General features: G+C 44.5%; 1 long non-coding RNA gene across 1 annotated transcript in view; it reads left to right on the top strand.

Moving 5' to 3' along the window:
- The window catches only part of LOC134478729 (uncharacterized), a 44,698-nt gene extending 32,739 nt beyond the window's left edge, over window positions 1–11,959 (top strand). Inside the window, exons 2-3 of the long non-coding RNA XR_010051526.1 lie at window positions 175–343; window positions 3,176–11,959. This is a non-coding gene — a long non-coding RNA (uncharacterized LOC134478729). The remainder of the gene's footprint in view (window positions 1–174; window positions 344–3,175) is intronic.
- Window positions 11,960–12,491: the final 532 nt, after the last annotated feature.

The following is a 12,491-nucleotide window of genomic DNA, read 5'->3' as shown; positions in this document are numbered from 1 at the left end:
TAGCCAGGAGAGGTGCGGAAGTTGCAGCATCAATCTTACCTCTGAGACTCCGCAGAAAGCCACAGCTCTAGATGTCGGGCTCTGATTTGTTACATGGATTTGTGGTGAGCTTGTGTTCTGATAAATTTGTGGTCTGTCCAAGCCTCCATTGAGATTTTGTATTTATGCCACCAGGTGATCAGTCCTGCTACAATGTCTGATGCTAACCTTGGAATGAAGGTCTCTCCTGCTGCTGACTAGGGCACAGCCCTGTCCAGCCAGAGGCCCACTCTTCTGCCTCTACCAGAGGAAGGACAGGCACAGCTCTGGGTTTGATTAACATCGCCGAAGACTGCCTTTCACAGTAAGGAACTACTGCATACCTTCATGGCCTTTTCATCCATATTAGAACAAAAAAAAAAAAAAAAAAAAAAGTATTCAGAGTGCATTCTTTGAGAAATCCTGAAAAGAGTATAAAATGAATGTTCATATATTACTTTTAAATGTACTTTAGAGAATCTCATGATTTTCAAAACTAATATACAAGGTAGTATAAGCAGTACATTCCTCTCCAGTGACCTTTTACCCTGTTGATGAATCTTCCTCATGGCATGAAAACAGCTCTTAACAAATTCAAATATGTCCCTGTGAACCACAGATAAACAAGTAAGGTTTTCTGCCAAACTAGTATGTTTTGAACTATTTCCAGATAAAAAATTCTTTCTTTAATTTTAAATTTATCTCCCCTTGCTGAATTGATCAGTCTGTTTAGTCTTCATTTCAACCCCCACAAAAAAGTAGGGAGATGTTTGACTAAGAAACTTAGAACACACTTATCATACCATGGTAGCTGGAAGATAAGATATCTGACCATATAAACTGAATATGCTAATTTCTCATGCAAGCAATTTATTTCACAGGCCACATGTGCAATGGATATATTGTACATCACACAGTGTGTACGTATCCATTTATGTATCTATATGTTCAGATACAGGAAAGTGCAAGGAAGTATAGATTGAGACTCACAGGCACACAACCAGTCCACTGAAAGGAGGGCCCTGGACCAGAGTTCTGCAGAACCCACATTCCGTGTTGTGTCTCCCTGACTTTATTATTCCCATAACTTTTTAAAATTCACTTGATCATAAACCACTTTATGTTGGATTTTTATAAACCTAAGCAATCTGATGCAATGCATCCTCTGCTGTCTTTCACAGTACATGTAGTCTGAACCTAACAAAAATAACTCAACTTTTAAACATCACACATAATAAGTGCAATGTGGCTGGGGTGCCATTGAACAAGTGCTGTCATTTGGTCATTCATTTCATCCTGAGTTCACTTACTCAACAGACTTTTACAGACTCTAGGCCACATATGTTCTCAGTTCTAAGGTTACTGAGAACAAACATCTCTTTCTTTCAGGAAATTCCATGTGTGTGTAACCCCCTCACCTCCTGGGGTGCACTCTGTCCCCTGTACCATCCAAGAACAGTGTTGAATTCAGCAAATCTCTCCTCATTACTCAGTCACTCTCGATGACAGTGAAAAGCAGAAACTTTAACAGCAGAAACAGCTGAGCAGGGATCAAAAGCAAAACACTTCTATGTTCTCATTCTATGAAGTATTTATGATAACAAAAAGAATGACCAAATATTAAGTTTAAGGCAAGCAAGCTAAGAAAGAAGTAAAATCCATGCGATTTTGAGACAAAAACTTACATGAACAATAGGAAGTTGTGAAAAGTGAGATGCTCAAACACAGAAAATATTTAGAGGGAAAGGAGTTAAGTATTCTTTAATACTTTTAAAATTAAGAAAAAGCATAGATGGGACTTAATGAAGTGAGAAGTTGTTCCTCTTTTATGGAAAGTACAGTGGAGTTCAGTATGGTAATATTCCCAGCACTCTGGGAGGCTGAGGTAGGCAGATCTTGAAGCTTTGAGCTCAGCCAGGACAATTCAGCAACTTAAAGGAGAGCTTGTCTCAAAAAAACTACATATATGTTTTTTAAATGCTGGGGTCATAATATGAAGTCCTTGAGTTCAGTCCCCAGGACAAACAAGCAGATCATCAGCTAAGGGCAGAACTTCTCAGTTTCCAAGTAGTTGAATGAAAGTTTCTCTTACCAGAATCTGTGAAGCTCAGGTCAAACAAGGGCCCAGAGCAGAATGGATCATAAACAGACTACAGCACTCTCACTGCTGAGCTCTCGGCCCAGGGAAGTGGTGGTGTTCTCTGTGGTCCTCTCTCCTCACAAACCCGTCACTCACGCCTTGTGAGAAAAAGGAATGTCACCAGCACTGACCTGCTTGTTGGCTGAGGCGATGCTCTAAAGCATCTGGTGGGTTTCCATGTCACTTAGCAGGCATTTTAACCTGAAGCACAGCTCTGGCATACACAAAAGTGTTGTTCTGGAGAGTCCTCCAAAGCTGATGACAGCAGGTGAAAGCCCAACTCGAGTCTCCATGACAGGCAAGGTACACTCTTGTATTAAGAGTGACACAAAGAAAGCAAATGGCAGCTCTCACACGAACTCTAAATCACAAATGCCCAGGGGAATCCTCTGCATGCAAACCAATGCTTGCTCTTGAGTCCTTTCTTAGAGAAGAGTGGGCCACCAGCCTCAGCCAGGTGCCGATCCGAGCACCACAGAGCTCCAGGCCTGGCCTGCCTCTGCTAAAGCCAGCTCTGCATGTCAAGATCCTCTGGGGGGCCAGTGCACAGCTAGATCTGAGCTACACTGCTCAAAGGTGTTGGTGATGGTGTTCCCATCTGAAACATATTGAGAAACTTGCCAGTCATCAAGTATACCAGCCTTTGGTGATCCAGCTATTCACTCGGTAATGGTGCCTTCAGTGCTTCCTGCATAAGGCAAGCTTCAGGAGGCACTCGCAGTCAGGAACTGGAAAGAAAGTCAAGGCCTTTGTTCTTATAGCACAACCATGTACTAGGAGATGGAAAAGTAAGTACTGTGACTGCCTCGACACCTGCACTGGGCGTTAACTGATGTGTAGAATCATTATTTGGGGGCATGGTGGTGCACACCTGTAATTCCAGCACTCTGGGAGGTTTTAGCAGGCCTCTGGTTCAAATTAAAAAGGCCTGTGGTGTAGCTAAGTGCAAAGGCCATGGTTCTGTCCCCTTGTGACACACACACACGTGACCCACATTCCGTTTTGCTCAAATTCCAGGTAATAAGTGTGGCTTCTCTAATGATTCTGACACTCAGGAACCCATTTGGGACCAGCCCTGCATAAATGAGCTCACTTGTTAGCAGGTCAGTTTCACATTTCATGCTCTCACCTTGGCCTCACCAAGAAGCAATCAGAGCAGAAACAAGGAGATTGGCAAGTTGCAGGCAATCTTCTGGTGAGACCGCCATTCCGAGATGAAGAAATAGAGCAGGAGCCAAGGATTGCACATGCGTGGTGACAAGGAATGGAAAGCAAGGTGACTGCAGAGAGCTCTGAGACACTTGTGGCTTGATGGCCCCCAGCAGCAGCACCTTTGCATTGAATTTCCTCCACCAGAAGTATCTGCCGCCCGGCCTTTGAGTGTCATTCTAAGTAAGTACCAGGCTGAGTACTATACTGGCTCTCTCTGTGGACACAGAACTCTAGAACCGGCATGGAATTCAAATGTCTGGACTCACTTGCACTGCATTTAAACTTCACAACAACATCTATGTGTTTAGTGACTCCTTCAGGTGACCACTTACAGTCCCTGCTCCTCTTGTCTTGTTTGATGTGGTGCCTCTGAAAGGCCCTCCACTTTCAGTCAGCTTTCTGGACTGGAGAACCTCAGGTAGCAACCTGCAGCATGTGTCAAAATGTGTGAAAGCCAGCAGGGATCCCCACCTCCAAGGCAGCTGATGATGTGGAGACTGCAGAGCACTCTTTAAACTACTCCATAAAACAACAAAAGCTGCAGGTTACTATTGTACACAATGGACAGGTTCTGAGATAAGCCATGGTAACCTATGCCAGAAATCTAACCATCCACTGAAAGCTGCTGTCCAGTCTAGCTGTGGGTATGTGCATGCCTTTAGGGACACTGACCGTAAGATCATCCTGCTTCCCACAATCTAAGTGTCTAAAACAGCATGGTAAACTACCTGCTTTGTACTCAACAGCAGCTGTCCAGGACTAGCTCATCCTGCAAACTGCGATCCCAGCCTCCTTATCTCCAGCCTGGCAATACCACATGTTGGACTATTTGAGCTTCCTCAGACGCTATCGTCATGCAGTATTCATCTCTGTGAGGGTTTATTTCAGTTAGTGTATCTGCTAGATCCATCCATATCACTACAAATTACAAGATTTTCCTCTTACGGGTGAATAATATTCCTTATGATGACACCATTTCTTCTTTATTTCTTCTTTATTCCTTAATCAAGGACATTTAGATTGTTCCTACATCTTACTTGTTGTAAGCGATTGGCATAGGATTTCAGGGATTTCTTTTGGATATACCCCCAGAAGTCGGACCATATATGGCTCTGTTTTCAATTTTTGAAGACTTCCCACTGTTTTCATAACTGTGGCCCAAGTTTCAGTGCCCGACCACAGCGTAGGAGAGTTCTGTTACTTGGGTATCCAGCATTTGTCCTCTGGTGTCCCAGCGGGTGGAGGTGGTATCTCCCTGTGCCTTCCCAAGGACTGGTGACCCCACACATAACTCTTGGCCATTGGAGCGTGGCTTTGGGGAAATGTCTCTTCTGTTATTTGCACTCTTTTTAAAGTAAGAACATTTGGTTTTTTACTGTACGATTTTTATCATTGATTTCTAGAAGCGCGGAGTGTATTGTACGTGTCTACCCTCTGTGAGATTCACCACACTCACTCCTTTTCTCTTGCTCTGACAAAGCACCTGAAGCTGAGTGACATAAAGAAAAGGAGTCACGTAGCTCCGAGAACTAGAGGTTCAAGACTTTTCCTTGTCTCTGGTGAAGGCTTCACACTGGTGGCATCACAATGGTGGGAGTAGAAGTGCACAGTGTGGGACAGGACACCACAGGGACTGGACCAGGGACACTCTAAAATAACAACACCCACTCTCAAGAGCCAGCTTGGGCCTGAGACAACACGGATCCCTCCCAGGTACAGTGCCTCCATGAAATTGAGCTTCCCACCAATGCCGCTAGGCTAAGTTCTCAGCCTGGAGGCCAAGTTTCCCACACACCATGTCCTGAAAGACTCACTCTGACCCTCAGCCATAGCCCATGGCTCATGAATGCACTCTCCCAAGGCCCCAGCACGCACCTTTTCCTTCTGTCATTCTTTCCTTTCTTGTGCAGAATGCCTCTAGTTTGTTGGAATTCCGTGTGTCTATTTTCTTTTCTTTGATTTGCTGATGTTGGAGCTATTGAAGCTGAATACACATGCAGGGCTGTGGCATGGCCTAGGCATGTCTGAACTGAGAATAAGGAGATGCCTCAGGGGGAAAGATAGGCCGCAGATGAAGACACCTGGCTCTGACCACAATCAGTAAGGTAGACATTGTTGCTGCAGGCATTTCACTCCTGTAATGGAAATCACCCAGAGACTTTCTCCTAAGATAATCCTTAATTAGGATCATCTGTTACTTGGAGAGGTCCTTGAACCCCTCTCAAGGTTCTGCTCAGGTTGCTTGCATTTTCTACTCTATCCCCTTCCTTGTTTGAATACTAAATAAATATGGGCCACCCAGAGACATTCCTGTAGAGTCTTAAACTATGCAGAAGGTTTTGATCCTCCCAGAGCCCTAAAATCACACTACTTGTCTCATTTGCTTACGCCTTCACCATACATTCATTTGGGAGATTGGGAGTTGTCTTAGTTACTTTTTACTCATTGCTGAGACAAAATACCTCATACCCAAAGTCAGGGAAGGAAAGGTTTATTTCATGAGGGTTGGAGGTTTCAGTCCATACTCAGATAGCTTCAAGGCAGGGTGGCATGGTAGGGCTGCAGTTCATGGCAGCTGCAAACAGCAAGGCAGAAAACTGGAAGGAGAAAGAGACACACCTTCTTCCCGCCATTACATGATATCCTGGCTCCACCCCTAGGTGGCTGTAGCACTCATACCACTAATCTGAGTGCTGGACAAGGAACCAATCACAAATGCTAGGTTTGGTCCATTCCATAATTCATGAGGCTTGGGAGCCACTGACATAAACCATGATATTCCAACCCTGGCACCCAAAGGCTCATTGCACATCTTTTATACAAAAGACATTTAACCACCTCCAAGAGTTATCAAAGTCCTAACAGTTTTAGCATTGTTGAAAAGTCCAAGTCACAAGTCTCCTCCAAGAACTATGGCTAACTCTTAACTATCACCCCCTGTACAAATGAAACAAGACTAACATTTCCAAATGCAAAGGCACAAGATAAACATTACCATTCCAAAAGTTAAAAAATGGGGAATACAAAGCATTAGAAACAAAGCAAGTCCAACATTCAGCAGGGTGAACATTAAGTCCTAGAGTTCCATGCTGGACATCTGAAGCAATCTGGTTGCAAGCTTCAAAAGGTTGAGTGATTCCACCCCTGCCATGCTTCCAAGGATTTCAGCCCCCCCCCAGCTTCTCTCTTAAGCCCCCTCTGCTTGGTTTTTGCAGCTTTTCTTGGATGATCCAGGTTCATGGCTTTTCCAAACTTCTGGGGTCTCCACTGCATCTTTGGCTTCACCCTTACATCTTTACATATTGCCCTCTCAGGGGCACACTGCTTGGCCTTCCAGGCCTTTTGTGACCAAGGTGGAAGCTGTCTTACCCTCAGAATTTGTGCATTTTCCTTGCAACCAAAATCAGTGCCAAATGGATGCCACCAAGGTTTGCTGCCACCTGGAGCAGTAGCCAGGCTTTTCTCTCTCTTGACTGTAGGCATGGAGTGCCTGGATCACTGGATTTTGTGAACCTGACTGTGAGGAAAAGCTTCTCCATGTTTCTACCATTGTGGAACCCCATGTGACCTTGGTCACCATTGTGGAGCATGGTGTTCTGCAGCTTTCTCCTCTGAGAAAGTCTTTCATTTTTGCAGTTTTGAGGCTGCAAAGAATGGAGACCCACTGCTTCCTGGGATGCCCCTGGTCATCTTTTTTAATTCTCTGTTCCTTCTCAGCAATCAAAGTTTCAGCTCTATCTTTATAATTTGCAGCTTTACTGGATTTTTCCTTTTGGCCAAACTCACAAAATTTTAAATTATCCTGCTGGGCTTTTTGCTCTTGATTTGCAACATATATCTGGCTAAAAGCCCCCACTCCAATAGCCATGCCGCAGCCTCTATATTCTGCTGCCTTGGAATTTATTTTGCCGGATTAATCAGTCTTCTGCCCTTAATCTCAGTCTCTGGGAAATTCTCTGGAGAGAAGTAACATGCAGACAAACTTTCTGTCAAGCCATAACACACATCAAATGGAGTCCAGCAACAAATGCAGTCCTTCTTTCCAGCATGAGTCTGGTCCAAGTCTGGTCTTTACCAGCAGGCTTTTTACCTGCCTTCTTGTCTGCTGAGCTTTGACCTGATCTACTCTACAGAACCTAAGCTGTTCCAGTTCTATGCATTCAGGTGACATCTCTGAACCTTTCCAAACTCTGGCCACAAGCCATTTCCAAAGGCTCTCAAACTACACGGTCAGGTATAGTCAGAGCAAGGAACCCACTCCTCTGGTACCAAATCCTGTCTTAGTTACTTTCTACTTGTCACTGAGACAAAATTCCCAGTACAAAAGTTAGGGAAGGAAAGGTTAATTTTTTATGGCTCTTGGAGGTTTCAGTCCATACTCAGATGGCTCCAAGGCAGGGTGGCATGGTAGGGCTGCAGTTCATGGCAGCTGCAAACAGCAATGCAGAAAACTGGCAAGAGAGAGAGACATTCCTTCTTCTTTCTATTACATAATATCCTGGCTCCGCCCCTAGACGGGTTTAGCACTTACACTACCAATCTGTGCGCTAGACAAGGAATCATTCACAATTGCTAGATTTGGTCCATGCCATAATTCATGAGGCTTGGGGCCCACTGACATAAACCATGACAGGGGTCTAGACCAGGTCCCCAGTAGCCTGAACTTTTTGTGTCATATCTTAGAAGCCCTGCAAGGCCAATCAAAAAGATTCTCCCTGTTCTCTTCTAGGGGATTTATGGTTGTAGGTCTTACATTTAAATCTCTACTCCATTTCAGGTCAATTATTGTACATTACAGAAGGTATGAGTCAAATTTCATTCATTTGCATGTGTGTCCACCACTGTTCATTAAGAAGATTATCCATCCCCAGCAGGTCTTCTTGGCACCTCTGTTGCAAGCCAGTTAATCTGTGCTCCTGGGTTGATTTCTGGACCATCAGTACTGTTAGATCAGTCTGCACACTATAAAGCACTGTCAGTACCTAGTTCAAAGAAGATGCCCACGCAATTGAAAGTGACTGCCTTTTACCTGCAGCCCATATTCCTGAGTTTAGCATTCCCCCGCTCCCTAGTGTAGTGATTGGGCCTTCAAAAATTTCCCCACCTGTGCAGTCTCCACTCTTTCCAGTGCAGTTCAAATCAAGCTTCCATTATGCACCAGGCTTTCTGCTAAGAATATGATGTTCACTATTCACTGGTACATGGATCCAATTCTGGCACAAGGTCTATCTTGTCATGGCAGGTGTAAATGCAGAAATCTCAATATAGTTTGTATGGTTCAACAATGAGAGCATGATCAGATTCCTAACAACACACAGAGACCCGAAACCCATCCTTCAAAGTTAAGGGTGATACAGGGGCTGGGGGTTTAGCTCAGCGGCATAAGCGCCTGCCTTGAAAGCAGGCAGTCGTGAGTTCGATCCCTGGTACCGATAAAAAAAAAAAAAAAAGGAAAAAGACAAAAAAAAAAAAAAAAAAAAAAAAAAAAAAAAACAAAGTTAAGGGTGATATTGTGCTGCAGTTGGTACCTAAGCCGAATTTCTAAGGACAAGAAAAAATTAATTAAGCTAACAATAGGCTTGGGGAAAATGTTCCGGTGCCTGGTGGGTAGAGGAAGAATATTAGCAAAGGCAGCATAATGTAAAACGGTCTGCAATCAAGGAGAGACATTGGACCGGTGCTCAGCGGACAGGACTGTGGACCACAGGAAGAACAGAGGTGATGGAAGGCCCTTGAGTTACTGCCAGAAAGGTCATAGAGTCCATTTGCATTTGTGTCTGCCTACATGCTCACACCCTGTATCAAAACACACAGCTGTTTCTTCAGCATGAGAAGGCATGTTGAGATTTGCTCATTATTAAAATAATGACAAAGTTTATCAACTTTTTTGAACTATATTAGAGAAAAGTAACACTACACTCAATTATTTACCAAAATCTTGTTTTCCAATTTTCTTTTCTAATTCAAAATGAGATTTATTGCTTATTCATCATTATCTTTTATTTCCTGTGAGGGACGAGGTGTGGAGAAGCGTATGTGTACGCATGTTGCTGGGGATCGATTACAGGGCCTTACACTGCCAGACTAGTGTGCTACTATTGAGGTCTCCTCAGGCCCCTTTACTTATCCTCTGATGTAATTGGAAAAGAAAGGTGTATAATAAATTAATATGAAATTTGCCTAATTCTGGGAATATCTTTGAAGGTAAGGTCATAAAAATGAAGGTCTTCATGTTTCAAAGTAGAAAAGACATTGAAAGCCATTGGTAATTAGCACAAAGACAGAACCAGCAGTGAAGATTCAGATGGAAGGAATTTCAGAGCCTGTCAGTGACTCTTTTTTTTTTTTTTTGTCTTTTTCCTTTTTATCAGTACTGGGCATCGAACTCACGCCTGCCTGCTTGCAAGGCAGGCACTTATGCTGCTGAGCTAAATCCCCAGCCCCTGTCAGTGACTCTTGCCAGTCTCCCTAGGAGCCCACTCCACTGCCTGCATCCCCCTCTGCCTGTCGACCTGAACACCCTGGGTCCCCAGCACCACCCAGCCTCAGTCTCAGACCGCATCCCTGTCTCCAAACACCAGCCTTTTCTCCCTCGTAAGACAGGCTGCAAACCAAGCATGTTATCGTTACCTAGCATATTTGCTTTCAATTTGTTCTTTGTGCTTTAATCTTGTCTCCCTGCCAGGTTTTCGAGTACTGTAATGCAGGCTGTGGTAGTTTTTCACCTTTCTTGTATCTTCAAAGGGCAGGCTTTATCCAGAATCAATGGAAATTTCATTTGGCCTGTAGTCCTTTTGCCTTTCCTTCTGAACTGCTCTTATCACTCTTGCTACATGTGAACAAAAGAGAGAAAATGGATATGGAATCCTATCTGCATCAGCCATGCGCTGGCACAAGAGTCCTTTAATCAGGCATCTCTGGGGGAGCAAAGCACCTTCTCCGGTGGCACCTTCACTTTGCCTTTGTTACCAGGCCTCTAACAGAGGGACAGGGTAGTTCGTTTATCTGGGACAGTATTTGGTCCCTAGAATTCACTCCTGTCACCATCTGCCCTCTCCTTTGAACATCATGAGTTGAGGCCCAGAAGTATGTTTCCTAAACTTTGTTCTCTCCAGAGCCCACATGAGGCTTTAACTTCAGGAGAGGTAAATTTGTGTGAGACAGGCACCTCCACTGCATTCTGTTCCAGAGCAGAGCGACTGGCTGAGCAGCTTTGGCCAGCTGTGACGCTGCATAGTGGCTCCTGGTGTCAGTACTGACAGCACTCAGCCCACAGCAGGAGGATGGGAGGAAGCTTTCCAGTGATTTCTGAAGAGAGAGCCACATCAGGCTACGGGCTTCCTGAACCATCCCTGATGCTCAGGGTTCTTCTTGGCCTCTTTCCCCTTGAGTGTCTGAGAATTGTTGCTGGCACTGGATTCTTCTCTGCCCTAAGCACCCAGGTGGTTTAGTCCCCGCTGACCCACAGTCATCCTGCTCACACTGCACAGCGCTTGTCTCCAGGAAATACACACATTGATGAATTTCACTGTGCAGCTTTGGAAGACCGTGTACTTGCTACGATATTCCTGTACTGCTTGTGTAATCCTCCATTGGCTTCTTGGAGTAACTAGTGTGGAATTTCTAAAATGGATAAAATTTATTGGTGTATCTTTAGAGAGAGAACTGAGATAGGAAAATAAGAAGTTGTGTTTAGAACCAGAACAGCCTTGGGAGAAACAAAAACTAATATGCAGTGTGAGCAGTGGAGAAGCAGGCAGACATATTTACTGAGGGCTGTACCAGGAAGAAAAGGAAACCACGGAGCTGGCTGTGCTTGGGAAGCAAACTCAGTGGTCAGGAATAAGCGCACATTTACCATGAGCTGTTACATCCGCAACCAAAGTGAGTCCAGCTCCCTCCCAATGTGGGAGCTACTTCACCCCAGAAAACAGAGGCATTGTCATTTTTGAGGACTGTGATTTTGTTGTCAGTTGCTGTTCTCTGTTTATGGACCCGCTTATTCAGTAGTTGTTACCTGATCACTGATGACATGCAATCATTCTTAGAGCACAGGAGGGACACCACAGCACTGACAAGGCCACTGTCTTCCTAAAGTGTCTAGATGTGTAATGCTGGATTGATGGTGTCAGGTTTTGAGACATTTAGAAGCTTAACTAAATTGACTCAGCAACACTCCACCCTAGAGCAGCTCATTACCTGGACAGTATAAATGCTGCTGTTCCTGGGAAGAGCTCCAGTCATCACCCTGACCTGGGTGCCAAGGACCTTCAGCCTTCTCTTCTTGACCCTTCAGCCTCCCATCACGGACCCATCGACCTCCTGATGCAGACTTGCACAGACACTGCAGTGAGCTCCACACCCTAGACTGCACCTTCAGCTTCCGTGCACAGATGTCCTTTGCACACTTCCTGTTCTGACTCTGTGGTGACCACTGTAAGCCGATCTTATCATTTCTTACACATTTGTGTATCTTACATTACATTTCCTCTCTAGTAAACCCTGATACAATATGGATAAGCAAATAAGAAGATCTCACAATTTAATAACAAGTTATAATTAATTAAATAAACTATTAGGTGGACTCTTTATAGTGTTGGTGTGGATGTTTTATTTTGTGTACAGGGTCCTTCTAAAGGCTCTCCAAGAAGTTGATTTTAGAACTGATATCTGAAAGACAAAGAGCCAATAAACACTAATGAAAGGAAGACTTTTCCAAGCTTTTCTTGGGGTGAAGAGCATGCCTAATGCCCAGTGAGCTGGCTGTTTAAAGGAAGGGTTAAAATGAGGAAATGTGTGAGGCATGGGGAAGCTGCACAGGCATGGTGTGAGGTAAATGCCAACCCAACCTGCCTCGGGACCAGCTGGGGATGGAGAAGGACACTTCTGGGTGCATCTTGGAGGCCTGGTCTCTGGTCTGTCTCTGGTACTCTTCTCCGGCTGCACTTCCAGGCCACCCTGACCTGAGCAGATTTACTGCCATGCACACTTTCTCCATATTTCTTCTAGCCTACAGCCAGTCTAGCAAAGCTGCTCAAATTAAGCCTCCTCATCTTTAATGTGTGGGTATCAGATATTTTGTTTCAGCCACAAAAATAACTGATACCCTAAGTAAGCAAGA

The sequence above is a fragment of the Cavia porcellus genome, unplaced genomic scaffold (assembly GCF_034190915.1).
Source record: "Cavia porcellus strain 051 isolate PalLab524CR breed Dunkin Hartley unplaced genomic scaffold, mCavPor4.1 scaffold_14, whole genome shotgun sequence".
NCBI lineage: Eukaryota > Metazoa > Chordata > Mammalia > Rodentia > Caviidae > Cavia > Cavia porcellus.
Note: the sequence above shows the minus strand (reverse complement) of the source record. Positions and strands in the feature narration are given on the sequence as shown.